Source organism: Myotis davidii, unplaced genomic scaffold (genome assembly GCF_000327345.1).
Source record: "Myotis davidii unplaced genomic scaffold, ASM32734v1 scaffold243, whole genome shotgun sequence".
NCBI classification, from domain to species: Eukaryota; Metazoa; Chordata; class Mammalia; order Chiroptera; family Vespertilionidae; genus Myotis; species Myotis davidii.
This window is the reverse complement of record NW_006295183.1, coordinates 242,167-261,250: the sequence shown is the minus strand read 5'-3', so window position 1 is coordinate 261,250 and position 19,084 is coordinate 242,167. Positions and strand designations below refer to the sequence as shown.

Below are 19,084 nucleotides of genomic sequence, written 5' to 3'. Positions count from 1 at the left end.
TTATTTGGGCACTGGGGAAGAGCCATTAGCTTACAGGATACTTATCTGGATGCTGTGTGGGATGGCGACTCCCCCAGACCCCAGCCAAAGTGGGAGGAAGGACCGGAATGCACCTGATTGGGCAGAGAGCCCTTCCTTCCCAGGGCCAGAGCTTTCCTTCTAGCTGTGCAGGTGAAGACCTCCTGCTTCCCCATGGGGCGGAGTAGCTGTGGGCCCCTCAGTCTTGGCTTCTCTAGGTTCATCCTGGGGAGCGGCACACAGGCAGGGAGTAGGGAGGCCTTGTTCTCTCTCTCATCTCACTTTCCATCCCTTCCGCAGGGGTGCTGATCCCTGTCACCATGCTGATGGCCGTAGTGTTCCCAGAGTGGCCCTGCAGCCTGGGTCAGCACCAAGCAGGAGGAGAGACCTTGAGATCTGACAAGAGTGTCCCTTGCAGTCTGACTGGAGGAACAGGAATAGTCCATCAGGAGACCATAATGGCTGAAGAAGCAAGCAGCCAACTGTTTGAAAGAGGGACGGTTGGCGTCAGACTGCCTAGATTCAAAGCCCAGAGCCAGTCCTTACCTGCTGGGTGACCTCCTCAAGTCCACGAGCAACTTTAAACCTCAGTTTATCCTGTAAAAGGAGACCTAAAATAGCATCTACCTCATAAGGCCATGGTTAGAAATGAATGAGCTCTTTTCCCATAAAACAAGTAGCACTCTACTTCAAATTGTGAGCATCTGCCCAGTCAGTATGCACTTGTATGGTGCATTTTAGAAAAGCCCTTCCCGGTGGAATCCCAAAGCTCCCTGTGCTTGCTGACCGAAGCAGGCAGGAGGGGAAGTGGCCTTGCTGAGCTGGTACAGCTCAGAAGTTTCTTCCTGCCTCCCCAAACTGAGGTCCTCAAGGGGTCACATCCCCAGAGCCTCGTGGAGGTCAGGCTCGAGTCATGGCAGCTAAACGAGGGACTCTCCCCTTTGCAAATACTTGTAGGGAAGACGATTTCTCAACTCCTCGGGACCCGGTCCAGCAGGGCACAGCCCCCACCCTTGCATGTTTTTCTGATTGTGCCCAGCCTTGCCGTTGAACACTTGCATCTTCAGAGTAAAAGGGAAGTGAGCTCAGAGTGGAAGCTTTCGTTCTGCCACCCACAGACCTTCTCTTCAGCCTCTATGGCGTCCTGAGCCCCTTTAGAAATCTGACAAGTGCCTTTAAACTCGTTTTCTAGAAGAAAAAAAGAAAAACACCCAAATACATATACCCACAAACCAAATTTCACAAGATTCCTCTCTTTTAGGAAAGGTGTCTTTTATAAGTTGAGGGTTAAGCTGGTGGGGTCTGGATTTGAGTTTCCTGAGTTCCAATGCTGATTCTGAGACCTTAAACATGTGACATCTCTACACCTCGGTTTCGCTTATCCTTAAGATGAAAGCAGCAATCGTGGCTCCTGCATAAGGTTTTGAGAGGGCTTTAAATGCAGAGTGACCAACTTGTCCCTGTTTGGTACTTTCCTGCTTCGCCCCTCGGTAGTTGATGAACAAGGACAATTGGTCCCCCTCGTAAATGACTTAAGGCCCAGGAAGCAATTAGCCAAGTGCAGGAAGTTCATCCAGGTTCCATCACGGTTAGCTGACACGACTGGTCTTTTCCCTAATTAATCGATCTGAAAGGAATGTTGCTCTAGGGATCAGGAGCCCAGACTCGGTTTACCACTCAGTCCCCAATCCTGCTCTAATGGCTTCCTGGGCAACCCTCCAGCCTTCTTGGGCCTCCGTTTGTTCACCTCATCAAACAAGGGAGATGAACTTGAGAGTCACTGGGGATTCTTCCCATAAAACTCGTGAGATTTCTCCAGGGACGCCCTCCCAATACCTGGCGAGGCTGCCTGGAAGGTAGATGGCACCAGCTATGCATTCGCCCACTTCACACGTCAATGAGCAAAGCCCACATGTGTTCTAGCAACACTGTCTACCCAGGAAGAAATGTGGATTGGAAATTTCACTCTCACCTCCATGGCGACGTTTTACCTACAGCTAGGGCTTATTTGTCTCATAAGAAATCTTGACCTAGGTATGGGGGGGGGGGGGCGCGGCAATTCCAAGATTACTGATGTCCTTGTGTTTTCATGAGGTTAGGCATTGACTCCAGGAAGGAGTGTGCCACCAGGAAGTGGAGATTGCTCCCAGGAAAGCCTTTTCCTTGAAGAGATGTAAAGTGTAGATAGAGTCTAGTTTTAACCTCTTTATAGGTCCCACCTCAACATTCAGATTTCAAGTCAAGCCCTATGTCCCAGTAGGAAATAACTGGGACCCCCAGATTTTGGGGTGAGCAAGTCCTTAAGGACGTAAGTCCTAGGGTATCCACCTCCCCTGCCTGTGTACCCTAGCAGTGGACACACAGAAGATGCACAATAGTCGATATGTTTACCTCGTCATTGTCAGGCACTTCACTGTTTAGGGCCTCTGTACAGATCTTATTGAGTTGCCTGCAGCAAGCTTGGTTGTCAAGGAAGTCTGTTTTATTTTAGCTCTAACAAGGGGAATAATGCCCAGGACAGAGCTCCCCAGACTTTGGGACATGGACCCCCTCTCAGATTATTTGATGACTTTCTAGTTAGAGGGTTAGGGGCAGTTGCCCCTGATACCATAGTTCCCTTAGATAACTATCCTGGAAATTAATCTTGGGGCCAGAAATAAAGCTAGCCTTTATACTGGAGGAGAGAGAGACTTCTGGATTGAGAAGCCTCTGGATTCTGATGTGTGAAGATAGTGTGATCAACCAGGCCAGTTCGGTTGATCCTGGTTTTAACACTGAAAGTCCTACATCCCAGGAAACTCCTCAGTCCCAGGCCAAGCGGGACTGTAAGACACCCCCTGTAGAGATGTCTGGGTGATCCAGTGTGGGAACCAAGTGCCCACATTGAGGCAGGAAGGAGCAGGAAGGTGATCCTAGGGGCCCCACTGGACAACTGCTATTGGCTGGGAGGGGTTGATGGCAACACCAACAGGGCTGACCGCAGTGAAGGACACAGCGGTGTCTGAAGGCAAGCTATTTCTGAGACAGATAACTTTTAGAAAACCTGATATCTGGCTACAAGCCTTGTCAGGACTGACCTCTTGGCCCCAAGAGGAGAGAATCCCTTCCTGAAGCCAGAGTGTGGCTCTAGGGGTGACCAGGGAGTGAGTGGGGAAGTCCTAAATGTCATCACAGTGTCCTTAGAAGAGGAGCGCAAGGTCAAAAAAGGAAGCTGGAAAGGTGATGTAATGACAGAAGCAGAGGCTGGAATGATGTCCTCTGAAGATGGAGGAAGGGGCCACAAGCCAACAAATACAAGTGGCCACCAAAAGCCGAAAAGGCAAGGACTCTTCCCTCAGACCATCCAAAGGAATCAGCTCTGCCAACACCTTGACTTTAACCGAGTGAAACTGATTTTGGACTTCTGACCTCCAGAACCATAAGGGGATAAATCTGTTTTAGCCACTAATGATCCGTTACAGCAGCAGTACAAAACTAATACTTAATTCAGACATTTCTCTCCCAGTGACACCTCCTCATTAGTGGGCTGAGAAAAATGGGACAGAACATGGAGACCCCTTTCAGTGTGACTGTCCCGAGAATTAAGCTGCCCAGTGTTTCAGACCCCGCACCTAGAGCAGAACTTGAAACACAGTAGGTGCCCAAGAAACATTTGCAACGTGAATGACTACATTTCAGCCTGGTGATGGAATCAGAGTAGCTTGGGAGGGAGAAGCAATGCCCTCTAGGAGTCACTGACATGAACTCCCACTAAAGACCATGGGTCCTGACCCCAAGAGTGCCCCTCCTCAGGTGACCCAGCTGTTTCCAGACTCAGAGGGTTCAAGGGGTCTCACTGGATGAGTCATCTGGGAAGGGCTGCTAAGTAGTTTCAACAAAAATGTCAGACACTCTGAAAAATTTGTCAACTAAGACACTCCACACCACCTGAGATTATAAATGAAGTCCTCATGTGTCTCATATTTTACATGGTGCTGTGTGGCTCTTATTCATTTAATTCCTCTTTCTGTTTCTGGGGAAATGGGAGCTGACTTTAGGAGGCCGCAAGATCTCTCCTTGCTGCCCCAACACTGACCTAGGCGTCCACTGGCCCGTACATTGCCCTTGACATTAACGCACATCCACTTCATAATTGTCCATAGAGATTAAAGCAATTTTCAAATTGAAGCAACAGATTATTTTACTGCAGAAAAATTTTATTCCTCTTACTAAGAAGAGTTCTCAAGAGAACTGAACATTGTGTCCAAGGAAAATTGAGGTGCGCTTCCCTCTAAGCTTTCACATCTAAGGTGAAAACAGGCAGGTTTGAAATTATTTGTCACCAATTGTATGTTCATAAAAGGAAAGTGTCCAGACCACCTGATAGCTATGTGAAGGCACTTAGGGATGCGTTCTGGATGCTGAGAGGGGCCTGAAGTGATGCAGGGTGTGCGTGAGGGGGCTCCTCCATCTCTGAGGATGGAGTCCCCACTGTGTTCGTCCTGGCTTCATTGTGATTGTATCCACCAGGCTGTGCACCACACAGGGTACTGACTAGCTGTGCCTTGTCCACTTATTGTCGGCTCTGCAGAGCCCATGGCTGGGCCTGGCATAAGGTAGTGTTCCACAAATGCTTCCAGAATTTCACTGAATTTTCCCTGCCGCTGGGGTAGTGGAATACTTTACATGACAGGCACACACAGTTCTGTTGGTAAAAGCTTCCCATCCTCCTTCCCATCTCAGAAGTGAGTCCTGTGGGGGAGGGCATGTGTCATCGGGGCCCTAGCCCGCAGGCTCTATTGATCACAGGGCTGTCTCCGCCTGTCAACTCACCAAGAACCCCGGAGCCACCTGCCCCACCCCAGCAAATGAGAAGCTGGCTTTCCTGTTTCTCCCTCCCTTTGATCCCTTCCTTCCCCTCATACTGACGGAGCACCTGGTTGGCTAGCCAGTGTTCTAGGCGCTGGGGACACAAGACCCGCAAGGCCCCTGCTTGGGAAGCTTTGTATTGAGATGCACAGAGGAAAAGGTTGATCTTTACTTCTGAGAGAGAAGGGGAAGGGCTTGAAGTCAAGTTACCCAGAGAAGTGGACAGTTGCTATTGTGTGCCTCCTAGCATCCATTCCCTCTTCCCTTGGTGCTGTATTCCACGTTTTATCTGGATGCCCACCCTTTCCTTATGCAGCCTGTGGACTTCCCACCCTCCCCAAGCTGCAGTGGAGCCAATCAGCACGTCCCATCCACCTGGCCACAGCGATTGGCTAAGGGGTGGACATCAGACCCAATCTGGGCCAATCAGACCAGAGGGACTTTTGATGAAACTATAGGGAAATGTTTTCCTGAAAAGACCCACTGACTCAGCTGGACAGTCAGAGTATGCACATGGGTTTGGAATAGTTTTGAGCCCTTTGTGGCCTTGGATGTGGCCATGCTGGGGATGAAGCCCCTAGCCAGAGGCAGGCAGGACTGAGAGAATTCCAGAATCGTCAAGCCAGCGCTCTACCTGAACCTCAGCTGGAGCCTCAGTCACCTCTGGACTCTGAGGTTACATGAGCCAATCCATGCCTTTGTCATTTGTGCTGGTTTGGGTTGGGTTTTCTTTAACCTGCAGCTGAGACCATACTAGCTGATCTCACTGAAGAGGATTTTAAATCAGGTTGCAAGGTCTCTAGGCTGAGGCAGTCTGGATTCAGGGGAAGAAGGACAAGGTGACCCATGCAGCCTAGTACTCCCAGCCCAGGAGAAGTGGGAAGGTGACCACAATGTGGACAGAGGAGCCTAGGGGGCAGGAGGCCGGGTGAAGTGAGGGCTGGTGCCCAGATCCCTTGCCACCAGCCTCGGCTGGCAGGTCCCTTCATGTAACTCCACCTGATTAGTAAATGCAGAGTGATGTCCACTTAAAGAAATCAGAGTAGCTGACACTTCAAAGCAGGAAAGGTATATGTAAGTGAGTGGAGAGGAGGTGGGTAATTTATTATTCAGGGAATAGTTTTAATGATATTCTTCTGGAAATGTGCTTGGAGCAAAGGGAACAGCGGGAGAGCCAACAGGAAAGGGGAAATGTATTCATGGCGGGTGTGCATTGTGCCTGTCCAAAGAGGCAGAGAGAGAGAAGTTGCAGCGCTTTGCATGCTTATCTGACAACAGCACCCTCTTACAGGGAGCATCTGAGACTACCCCTGGACTCCGGACTTCATCCATGGATGACTAAAGGACTCACAGGGAATAACCGAGTCCTCCGTGTATGTGTGTGTTTGTACAACATACTGGCTTTTCTCCATGACCAGTGGAGGGCCATCTGCATGTCAGACCTGGACTTTTCATGCTCTGGGGAAGGGGCAGTCCTGCCTAGTGGAAGGGGGCTGCAGTGCGCTAGGGAGAGCTGAGCGCTCTCCAGGCCATCTCTTTGCCCCTCAGGGATCTGCCCACGGATTCCACATACCCAGCATGCCTTGGGTCGCACAGGGACACCACTGAACTTTGAGAAGCAGCTCTGAGGTTGTGAAAGTTGAATGCCAATAATTATCCAGCTATGAATAAACGGAACATTTCTTTGGGGGCTATTTCTGCATAATTATGAATATGTGAGGATTTTAAACTCCCAGGTTACACATTGAGGGTATTATTTGAGCGCGATGGTTGGCTGCAGAGCTGGAAATGCAAACATCCTTTCATTCCTCCCTCCTGGAGCACTTAGAATGTTTTATGGGGTTCAAAAGAAAATAAGTTTCAGTATGAAAGAAAAAAAAATAACCCTGGAAGCAAAGTCGGTAGCTAATACTTCTAAATAGCTCTAAATCAAAAACGAGGAATGTGACCACTTTACTTAATTGTGGCGGGTTTGTGATGCATTTTCTCTATGGGTTAAGAAAGCAATTACCATCAAACAACCTACTCATGCCTCCATTGTGATAAAATGTTCCCTCTAATGGGGCCGACATGCCAAGCAGTGGGCCTTTTAAAGCACTTAATGCTTCCAGAAGCGTTCTCACGTGTGGGGCTCCTCCGCGGGGCTCCTTCACATGCACTGAGAGCCCTGACTGGCTCTCTCGAAGGACCTGTCATGGTTCAGGGCATTCTTAATAGAAGATGGGTCCTTGGAAGCAGCAGCCAAGTGAGGTCTCTGCAACTCTGGTTCTGTCCAGCCTCCCACCCTCATACCCTTGGCCACTCCCTCCTGTCTTTCCATCCTCTGAAGTCTCATACACCCCCTTCCCCATCTGGAGTCCTCCTACCTGTTAAAACAGGAGTCATCTTCCATAGACACGTGCTCAGCCTCTCCTTCCATCTCTTGCTTTGAATCTGTCTGCTCCCACCACAGCTTCCCTACAGCCCCTGGGGTTGCTGCTTCTTCTCCAGAGCCCCCTCCAATGCCCCTGTAGACCATGGCTCCTGTGCCCTTGAACCCATCCCACCATCCAGGTCACAATCTTCCTTAATGTCCCTGCCATTTCCTGCCATGTTCAGACCTAATGCTGTAGTCTTGGCTACTAAGGTAACACCTCAGTCAGAACTGAGCACCCTGTATCATCCTCACCCTCTGCCCCGTGGAGGCCTCTGGCCCACAGCTCCAAGGATTTTGTGCCCCTTCATTTCCGGTTGGGACCCTGGGGCCATCTCTCTGCCTCCCTCTCAGGCCCCTGAACTCCATCATCTCCATCCCTCACCCCGGGTGCTGTCACCTATGGCCCCTGCCTAGTAACTCTACTTTGGGGTGGGGAGCTGCTGCCTGGTGATCTTACTTTGGTGGTGGTAAGAACAGCACCTGGTGTTAGACCAATGGAGTCAGACCGGACTTTGGTTCTGCAACCTTGGTACTTGAGTTGTGGCAAGGAAAGAATTCAGAGCCAAGACTCAAACTATAAGAGAAAGATTATTTAGAAATGGGGTCAGGACACAAGTTAAAGAGGCAGAAGAAAGGTCCTTAGAGCTTAGGAGAGAGAAGGGCAAAGGTAATGGGGAGGGGGGGGTCTGGAATGGTGCAGGCCCCCAAGGGAGACCAGGCTGGGTCCTCCAGCCTCAGGGCTTGTTGTGGGTGGAGAGTTTAGGGGCGGTCCCAGGGGAGGATCTCAATAGAATATTCATCAGCTTTCCAGGTGTGCCCATTCAGGGTCTAGGTCTCCCCGTGATTGGTAGGAGCCAGGACAGTGGGTCATTAGTTAATGCAGCTGGTCCTGAAGTCAGGCTTGTCTGGTTTTGCTGCTCTTCTGGGCCTGGAACTGAAACACCACTGGGGCCTACATGTATTTGATGTGGGTCAGAACCTCACTGTCCTGGGGGATTAATGCTTAAGGGCTATTTTCCGGCCCCTTTATTGAAACACATGACTAGCAACATGCTAGGAGAGGCAAGGTTACTCTGGGGGTGCGATCCTTGTTTTCCCGGTTTTGCGCGTTGCTAGGCAAGGCACCTGGGGCTCTTTGCCCTGCTGACCTTCCCTACAGGCCCATCCTCCTTGCTCTGCTATGTCTATCTAGCTGCTTACCACAGGTCTAGCCAGCAGGCCACTAGGCATCCCCACCCTGCAGCCTTCCTCTCCTCCTACCCCACTTGGGGTTCCGCCCCAGCCCCCAGTTCCTAGGGTCACAGCTAAATACTGGTGAAGACATTAACGTGCAAAGTTCTTCCTAGTAAAATAACTGGGACTTTGTCCCTCCCTCCCCGCCCCCCCTCCATTGTGGGCAGCCAGCAGGGGGCGACCTCCAAGACCCTTGGATGAGAGCCTCGCTGGCTTCCGCAGGGTCGCCCTGGGCGATGGCACCATCCAACATTGGTTGGGAAGCGCCAGGTGGGATGACGCGTCAGCCACCTGCCGGACCCCTCCTCATCCTTGGGTGGGGGAGTGGGGAGAGGATCCGGGACGAAGGGGACAACTCAAGTGGACCCAGTTGGGGCTCCGGCTGGAGTTGTCGGTCTGGATATCGCGGCCGCCTCTTCCGGGAAGCGTGGTCCCTGGGCGCCCCCTGGAGGCTGTGCGGGCTACGGTTGGGCAGCACAGGGGCTCTGGCCAACAAACTTCCTGCCCATCAACTGGAAAAATAATCCCTATGAAAATGGACAAAGCTCAGGTTGAAATGAAACACAAATCCCAGTAAAACGTTAAGCTGATGTTTACATGGCAGGATCTGTTGCAAGCCCATCAACTTTAAAATCTCTTGACAGTGCTATTAGGGAGGGGTAAAGTATTCCCATTCTACTGAGAGTAAACTGAGGCACAGGAGGCTAAGTGACTTTCCCAAGCCCATACAATAATGGCAGGGGGAATGGCCTGACTCGCTACACTAGACTTACTCTCAGCATATGAAAAATGAACACTCTGACTAAAAACCAAAGTGTATATTAAAATAATTAATTCAATAATTTACTCAACAAGTATTTGTCAAATGCATACTGTGAGCCAGGTCCTATTCTAGGTTCAGGGGAACGGCTCCCAGAACACATAAAGCAGGAAACTTACACTCCAGTGGAGAGAGAGACAGACAAGAAACATATAACCGTATTCTATGACAGGCAGTAAAGTGCTTTGAGCAGGGACCTAAAGAAAGAGGGAGCCCTGGCCGTGTGTCTCAGTTGGTTGGAGCATCATCCTGATGTGCCAGGGTTGTAGGTTCAATCCCTGGTCTGGGCTCATGCAGGAGCAACTACTGAATGCATGGACGAGTGGAGCAGCAGGTCGATGTTTCTCTTTGTGTCTCCCTCCCACTCTCTAAAATCAATACCTAAAAAGTAATAAAATAATATCAAGTGGGGTTTTTTATCTTCATCCAAGCATATATTTTCATTGATTTTAGAGAGAGAGGAGGGAGGAGGGAGGTAGGGAGGAAGGGAGGAAGAGAATGAGAGAAAGAGAAACATCAATGTACACTGGGGATTAAACCTGAAACCTAGATATGAGCCCTGACTGGGAATCAAACCTGAAACCATTTTGGTGCACGGGACAACACTCCAACCAACTGAGCCACCCAGTCAGGGCTTCAATGTGGGATGGATCCTTATGGTCATCTGTAGAAAGAGCATTCTAGCCAAAGGGCAAAGTCCCTGAGGCAGGGACTTTATATATTCTTTTCCTTGATTTTAGACTTGCCTGCTAACCACTAAATGGGGATAACACCTGCTTTTGCCCTGGACATTCACTTACTTCCCTGCAACTAGCCCAGCCGTGGGCAAACTACGGCCCACGGGCTGGATCCGGCCCGTTTGAAATGAATAAAACTTAAAAAAAAAAGACCGTACCCTTTTATGTAATGATGTTTACTTTGAATTGATATTAGTTCACACAAACACTCCATCCATGCTTTTGTTCCAGCCCTCCAGTCCAGTTTAAGAACCCATTGTGGCCCTCGAGTCAAAAAGTTTGCCTACTCCTGGACTAGCCCCATGTGACAACTTCCCCTGAGTCTCAGGAGAGAATGGGATAATCTGGGAAAGTGGGAAGGAAAGCCCCCACTAATATTTAGGTTAGATCCCCAACTGATCCAGATTCCTGCCTCTGGGCTGGGACAGTGGCACAGTTTAGCCCAGTTAAATGCATTAAGGGATGTTTGACTATCAGGAGGGACCATCTCATCTAACCCAGGCCCAGACTCTGAAAGGGAAGCCTGCACAGGGGCCCAAAGGAATTCTGGATGAGTCATCCGCACCTACCGATGGGCCCTGGGGTGCTGGGTGCCCTGATCTCCGTGGTCTCTCTGCTGCACTAGATCTTGAGGCACTTAGAATTCACAGTGAACTTCCCTTCAGTGAGTTCCCTGTCTGTGGCCTGGGGTAGGAGGACCAGACTGCTCTGCGTGGCCTCTTTTCCTCCAGAAACAGAAGCCCAGGAAGGTCAGAGTAAGGTCAGAGGGGTATCAGGCCGCCCTGGAGGAGGTGAAACTAGTTCTTTCCCAGGGCCTACCACCTACTTGCTGTGGCCAGAAAGCCATTCCCTTCCCTACTGTTTTGATCTCATCACATCCCTTTGAAATTAGATGAATCACTCTCTAAAACCTGCATGTACTTCATATGGTGAACTTCCTTGTGTTCAGTGCTGGAGAACTGAAGGGTCCCAGGTTTGGTTCCGGTCAAGGGCACATGCCCGGGTTGTGGGCTCGATCCTCAGTGGGAGACTTGCAGGAGGCAGCCAATCCTTGGTTCTCTCTCATCATGGATGTTTCTATCTCTCTCTCCCCCTCTTCCTTCCTCTCTGAAATCAATAAAAATATATTTAAAAAAAAAAAAAAGGAAGAAGGAGGGGTGAATTTGTTTTCAGGATGAGCAGAAACTGCGACACCTGGATGGGAGACAGCTGGATTCTCCATCTCTCTCCCAGGGTCACAGAGTCTCTCTCCAAACTTGTTCTCTTCTCTCTCCCACCCAGCCAACTGTCCCTTTGTTCCCCCTTCACTCTGAGTTTCCTTTCCCTTTCTCCTACCTTCTGCTTCCTGACAACTTCTGCCTCTTCATATCTGAACGTACTGCTGATCTGACCATCTCCTGGCCCCTCCCTTTCCTCACAGTGTCTGCACCAGCTGCTAACTGCCCAGTGCTGCAGCTCTTCACTCACGGCCCCAGCCCAGCTCATCTGTTTTATGCCAGGGCTCATCATACATCTGGATTGGCTGCTCTGGGTCATGCTCCCCTCACGGGCCAAGAACAAAGGGCACTAAGGTGGCCAGTACAAAAGGTGGTCCCTCCCCCTGGTACCCTGGGTGATTCGAGTTCTACTATTAGTCTGTCTGCTACCATCCCAGATTCTCTTTTTCTTTTTTCTGTTTTCTCATCTTGAGTTTCATTTTGTTGACCTTTATTTTTGTTGCCTAGAGGTTGTTTAAGGGTCCTTAAAATTCCTCGGGCACCCAGCCTGGTTCACTGTGGAGGCGCCTACCCAGATGGCTGGCGGCGGGAGAGGCATTCATAGTTAAACAAACAGTCATTTCCTCCGTTGTAGGCTCACCTTTCATCAGAAAGGGAGGGGCAACCATATTTAATAAACACCATCCATTAGGTTAGATCAACAGCCTCTGAATATTGCCTTTTTTCTAGAAACAGTATCTCTCCTGCCTTCACAGAACATGTGGTCAAGAGGAAATTGAATAAAGGCCTTTAATCAGCCGCAGTAGTATTTGAATCGTTTAATTTAAGATCTGACAACCACAAATTACTTTATTTTTCAGGCCAATTTTAGCTGGCCAGGAGAGCTGGCCCAGTTGGACTTGTGCTTTATAAATCAGTCCTTTGCCTGATCATGGAAAGTTTGGGGAAGAGATGTTGCTGGGGCTTTTCAGACGCAATAAAAAGCAACCCCCATGCTGTGCATATCTGACTTGAGTCCTCGGCCATCTCCCTTCACCCGGTTCTGTGGCTGGAGGGAAAACCCTTGGGCTGGAGGGAAAACCCTTGGGCTGGAGGGAAAACCCTTGGGCTGGAGGGAGTCAGAGACGTGCTGCAGGGAGCTGTCACTTCCACGCCCGTGCTTTTTATTCCTGGCGCCAAGTTCTCGTGGCCAGGAAAGCAAGTCAAATCAAATTAGACGCCAGACACACGCTGCTTATTGTAGCTCACCCTCTGCTGCCTTCGACTTTTCAACACCTGTTGAAACCCTCTCACTGGAGAAACTGAAAGAAAAGCTTCTGATTTAAAATAACACCCACGAGACATCCCTGATGTGGCCTCTTCCAGACTCATGTTAAATCACCCGTGAGGTCCCAGGAAAGTAATACAAGACCTGCCCCTTCAGAACCAGTTCCACGTCAGCTGTGTCTGAGGCCCTGGCAGACATCCTCTGACCACTGGGCAGATGCTGCTAAGAAAAACCCACGGGCCTTTATTCTATCCTTATTGCAAGTGATAGCCACATGTCTGCACGAGGAGTTGCTTTTAGGCTGGCCTGCTCATTTCTCCATCTGTTCTAAGGAAACAAAATGGCAGGAACAAGGCCTATGGCCCTCTTGGGAGTATAATACCTACCAGTAAGTGGCATTAAAAAAGGAAGAATCTGGTGTGGGCCAGTGCAATCATGGAATTGTAAATTTTTTATGAAATCCAGTTATTTAGTTTCTTTCTTAGCGACATGTTGCCCAGCCAGCGTGGCTCAGTGGTTGAGCGTCAATCTACGAACCAGGAGGTCACGGTTTGATTCCCGGTCAGGGCACAGGCCCTGGTTGTGGGTTCGATCCCCAGTGGAGGACATGCAGGAGGCAGCCAATTCTCTCTCTCCCTTCCACTCTCTTTAAAAACCAATGGAAAAATATCCTCAGGTGAGAATTTTTATTTTTTTATAAAGAGAGACAGGTTGATGTGAGAATAGAACCATCAACAGCCACGGTTACAAGAGCGCACATGTCCCGGCAGGGACCCAGGAGATCCTGGGGAAGAACTAAACGTGAGAGCCTGCCAAGCCTCCTGGAACTGTCTAGTCTCAGGCAGCATCTCCCTGGTCCTGGCCTGGCCTCCTCACCAGTCTCCTGGCTCTGGGCAGTCCCCCTCTGCAGACGGGCCTTTGGTTCCTGCTCCCTGCAAAACTTGAACGCACACAGCACAGTTCCGTGTTCATCTGCTCATGACAGTGGACCTAGTAGTTTAAGAGCCAGTAGAATCCAAGGAGGCGCCCCGCTGGCCCCTTCGTGAAGGTATCCAGGGAACTGAGTGCCTCATGCACTTTGTCAAAGTCCGGAGCTGCTGCAGGGCTACTGTCCTGTAGGCGTTTGTCAGAAGGCCCCTTTGGGAACTTGTCTCAACAACAGCTGCCGATGCTGAGAATGGGGGCGGGGATGGAGGAAGGGCTGCTGAAGCCCCTCATTTCCCCCTAATGGCACCACCTTTGCCCGTGCCCTCACCCCAGCCCCGGGCCTGACTTTTTCCATTAAACCTGACTCGGCCATTTATTCCTGTGTACCCTTGAGCCCCTTTCTCAATTTCTTTTTATTTTATTTATTTTTATTGTTAAATCCCACCTGAGGAGTGAGGATATTTTTTCCATTGATTTTTTAGTGAGAGTGGAAGGGAGGGGGAAGGAGAGAGAGAGAGAGAGAGAGAGAAGAACATCAATGTGACACACACTGATTGGCTGCCTCCCACTTGTGCCTCGACCAGGGTGGGGGATTGAACCTGCAACTGAGGTATGTACCCTTGACTGGGAATCGGACCCTCAACTCTGGTGTGTGGGCCAACACCCTAACCATTGAGCAAAACCGGCCAGGGCCTTTCTCAATTTCTGATCCTCAATTTCTGAGCCCTTCCCTTCTAGGGCTGTTGTGAAGATTAAGTGACATAAGAGTTGAAGACCATATACTATTTGGGAAATAATAATGATAATAGATCTTTTTGACCTAGATGCAACTAGAGATCCTAGAAAACGTAGATGAGTGTAGGCTGGAGATAGGATCTTGTTCTAGAAATATGAATAGATTTTGAATTGACACAAGGATGAAGTACATTTCATTAAAGAGAAAATGAAGATAATTTATGTGTAGCCCTACAAACATGACTCATAGACTAGAACCATAAAACAATTTGTCTTTGTCTCACTGTGTCTTTTAAACGTATACTACGGAGCTAATTTTTTTTCTTGCCCCTGGATGGAATTTAAGCTACATCCCCACATGACCCCTTCTTTATTTACCCTCTGGCCTGGCAGTGACTTTTGGCTTTCTTCCCCCAGGAGAATTCCTAGATCAGGCTGGAAGATGACCCTACTCTGGCTCTCTCATGTCAGCGGCCACCTTGCATCCACTGAAGATGTTTGCTCATCCTTTGCCCTCATGACCTCTGCACATGGTCCCAACACGGCTACTTTCCTAGCTGCCCGGCGAAGCCGTCTACTCTCCCGTCTCCTGCCACTGAGATTTCTCTGGCATCAGCCGGCCCAGTTTACCGAATCCCTGAAGCTCCAGAGGACACGTGTTGAGCTTTTTGAGTGTCTTACAGGCGCCTCTTTCCCCAAGCTTGAGGTGAGGAGAAGCACCCTGCACTATCACCTGGGGACAGGGGAGTCACAGCCCCAAGCCTCCAATATGCCCACAAGTCCAGCATGCTGCAAACGCCCAATACATGGAAGCCATCCCAGGCTTCTGATCCTGCCTCCCACTGCCCCTGTCCTGACAAGTCCCAAGCCCACCCTTCAGTGACACAGTTATCGAGAGCCACGCCGGGATTCCACTACAAGCCAAAACGGGCCTTTCTGGTCTTTGCCAACTCTCTTCAGGGAGAAGAATTGTGAGGCCAGGTGGGTGGGTGAGAGGGAGAAAGGTGTCCCAGCCACAGGAGCAGTGTCCCAAGCAGGCACCAAGCAACCCCCACATGGGCTGCCCTGTTGTGTATTTTTCCTGTTAAGGACTTAACCGGGGAACCCATTGAGAGAATTATGAGGCCCTTTGTTCACTGTGACCAAAAGCGTTTCAGGTAGTGCCAGGCCTGGAGGCAGAATGAAAACCTTTGCCCCAGGAAACAGAAGAGGAGGAGGCTGAAGAGAGGAAGGCAGTGGGTGTAGAGGGAGTGAGTCCGAGTTGCACTGGGGAGAAACCTAGGGTCCAAGGGTCAGGCCAGAAGCCCTGGGGGAGGGATGTGGGTCCTGTTCTCAGCTGGCCCAGGAGGAGACAGATGGTCTGGAAGGCCAGGCAGTACCCTAGGAACGTCCACACTGGCAAGGCCTATCTCAGATGATTAAATGACAGCAGACAAATTTAACTAAACATGAGTAATGGGAACACAAAGGGAACGTGAAGAGAAATAGAATATTTCAGCAACATAAGGAAATGGGAAGAAAATGACTTTGCAATGAAATGTCAAACTTCTGCCCTAACTGGTTTGGTTCAGTGGATAGACTGTTGGCCTGCGGACTCAAGGGTCCCAGGTTCAAATCCGGTCAAGGGCATGTACCTTGGTTGCGGGAACATCCCCAGTAGGGGGTGTGCAGGAGGCAGCGGATCGATGTTTCTCTCTCATTGATATTTCTAACTTTCTATCTCTCTCCCTTCCTCAATAAAATATATTTTAAAAAAAAGAAATGTCAAACTTCTGTTCCTGGAGGAGAAGTAATCTGGTCATTATAGGCTCAGGGAAGCTGGGGAGTGTGTGGTTATTTCAAGCAAATTTTAATTCACTTTAATTTAATAACATATGGCCAAGTTCTTTTGGGACAGTGTTAGGGGACCGAAATGGGAACCGGAGAGTGCCAGCCCTGTTGACTTGGGTGTTTCTTGTTTGTTGTTTTACAATGAGGAGCTGTACTTAGATTCATTCATCCAGCCATTCATTCATTCATGGAGTGCATGTTAAAGCCTAAGGATTAAGAAAATAAATGACTCAGCCCTACCAACCCTACCTGACCAGGAGATCCTGGTCAACTGGGGAGACAGTCAAGTAAATAGAAAGTTACAATGTAGGGCCACATTCTGAACCTAACACTTGGTGCTCAATGGAAGCTTGTGGAATGAAAATGCATGGTTGGGAAGGTGGTTCTGAGAAGGCACCAGAAAGGAGTAAACATTAAGCTGGGTTTTGAAGGATGAATAAGAGTTCACGAGGTAGGCAAGCAAGTCAGAAGCAGTCTGGGTAGAAGATACTACATGTGACATGGTACAATGGATCACATGTAGCAGAGGGGTGCTGGTTACAATCATGACGCTGGAGGAGATTGCCCAGGAACGGGAGACAGGATTAGAAGTGGGAAAGGGCAAGAAAGAGATGCAGGATCAGTGGGTCACTGATGAGAAATAATCCCTCAGGAAGGTAAACTCTGAAGAGAGGACCTGTTAGCCCACCTAAAGCTCACCACCACTGAAATCTCTACTCCAACTACAGATGCCTATTCATCCTTAGAGCTCAATTCAGCATCACTTTCCTCCAGGAGCCATTCTTTCTGGCTCAGGCTGTAGTGGGTCTTCCCCATGCGTGCTCCTAAAACATCCTGTGCCACCAACCTTGTCACTGCTTGTCTCCACCCCCAAGGGTCAGCTTGTCTCTATGCTTGCCCATCTCCCACCTAAGGCTGCCGTGCCCGGTTCTGGTGATGCTCCCACCACCACCACCACCACCACCACCACCACCACCACACTCATGCCCACCTGGATTCTGGCCAGGCTGTCCTGTCTATGGGATCTCATCGTAAGGCTGGACAAGGTCCATATGGAGAAGTAGCGCCAGAAGCTTAGGTCTGGATCTAGGGCTGCTTAGGGGGTGGGGAGTGGGGGGTGGGGAGCTGGCCAAGGGAAGGGTATTTTAGTTTACATCACATCAGACTTTGCAGTCTTTAGGGGGCAGTGGAAGTACCTGGGTAAAAGCCCTTCTTATGTCCCCAGGAGCCTGGTTGAAAGGGTTGGCTGGTTAGGGCTATTGTGTCTGGGTGACAAAGACAGAGAAGCCTGGCCCCAGGGCAGAGAGGACAAATGGTTAAAGAGGCGGAGTGGGGAGCGGACTCACTGAAGCCAAGGCTAAGGACAGGGTCTAGCAGTACAGCGGACCATGTCACAAGCCATCACCTCTCTCTGGACCGAGCTGCCAAGGGGAACACACGCCCCGCAAGGGAAATGATGGATTTGCAGGTGTCCTGGGTGTCCACTAGGGGGCAACAGAAGTTAAGCCAGCTGGCGGGTCGCCATGGTAACCGAGGACCATGATGCTACGTTATCCCTAGAAAAGGCAGGTAGGTTCGGAGAACGCCCAAGCATGGCGTCCCGGATACCACCAAGTCAGTAGCCATCAGTTTCAAGCAAAGACCCAGGCAGGGACAAAGGACCCAGCGTGTGAAGAGGTTTGGGGGCACCACTGGGGCATCTGGAGGCCCCTGCCAATCTCCCTATATTAGAGATTGTTATGAATCTGATTCTGCTATTTTCTCCTACTGCCTGTCATTCGTGGGTCCTTGTTTCTTATATGTGTTTTGTAATTCAAGACTCTGAGCTCATATTTCTTGGTATCATATTTGGGGAAGCCTGGGCTGAAGGCCCGGTCCTCCAGGCAGGATGTGTGTTCACTTCTGCCAGGTTCCTGGAAGCACTGTTAGCTGGGACCAATACATAAATTCTCAGTTTGCAGCTTTTTAGAGGACCTAGGGACTGTGAATTCAGGCTGCAAATCCACATAGGGACCAGCTTATACTTAACAAATTCTCAGGTTCCAAGATTTGAAACAGGCAATTTACCTGTGTTCACCCTTGGAGTACCAATTAAAAATGTTTTTTTTTCTCATTGATTTTAGAAAGAGGAAAGGAGAGAGAAAAATATTAATGTGAGATAGAAATATCGATTGCTTGCCTCCCTCATGTGCCATGACCAGGTATCACACCCACAATCTGGGTATATGCCCTGACCAGGTATTGAACCTGCCACCTTTTTGTATATGGGACGATGGTCCAACCAACTGAGACATACTGGCCAGGGTCTTGAAGTTCCAATTTGTATTGATATGTGTGTGTATGGCACTTGAGTTTCACCTGGTGCCTATAGGACCACGAAAAACAAAGCTCTTTGGCAAATGATTTCCAGGTGAAAACTAGCTCTGTGTCTCATCTACCTCTCTAAGTTATTATTTTTGCTTAAATTTTGGCCTCGATGCATGCCTTATGAATTTTCCAGCTCACCAATGGCATTTTAAGAGATTTAAAAAACAATTTCATCCACCATTAAAGTTGCTTAGCCACGCTGGTGGGAACAGAAGTGCATTTGTGAGTCCCTTAGAGGAAACGCACGGATACCTGACTTGGGAATCTGGCTCCACTTCAACCTTCCCCAGTTAATTCCAAAACTTCTTACAGTTCTGAGCTGCCCCCACCCTCACCCCATGGGCCAGCTGGTTAAAGCTCAATTATTTTCCAGTTCATCCACTTACTACACAAACAATGAAAACTCACGCTGCTCTCCTTACACTCAGCCTGTTCTCTAATTCCCCTTTCCCTTGCTCGGGGAAGCACTGGGTAGTATATCACCCTCCCCTTCTCTGGGTGCTGTCAGTGTTTGAGCGGCTTGCTTTCTTACATTCACCTTGGAGGTGAGCAGTAGAACACATTCCCCACTAGGTGGAGGCCTTGCTACTCTGAGGAATTCTTCCTTTTCTTTCTCCCATCCTAATCTCTTTATAGGGGTAATGGGGTGGTGTTGGGCCATGATTAATA

At 49.6% G+C, this 19,084-nt stretch overlaps 1 protein-coding gene across 3 annotated transcripts in view; it reads left to right on the top strand.

Moving 5' to 3' along the window:
• ZFP90 (ZFP90 zinc finger protein) overlaps positions 1 to 19,084 on the top strand; it is an 84,651-nt gene that overhangs the window by 48,303 nt on the left and 17,264 nt on the right. For all 3 annotated transcript variants that reach the window (XM_015567824.1, XM_006769739.2, XM_015567822.1), the window contains exon 3: positions 14,636 to 14,924. The gene's annotated coding sequence lies outside the window, so the exon portion shown is untranslated. The remainder of the gene's footprint in view (positions 1 to 14,635; positions 14,925 to 19,084) is intronic.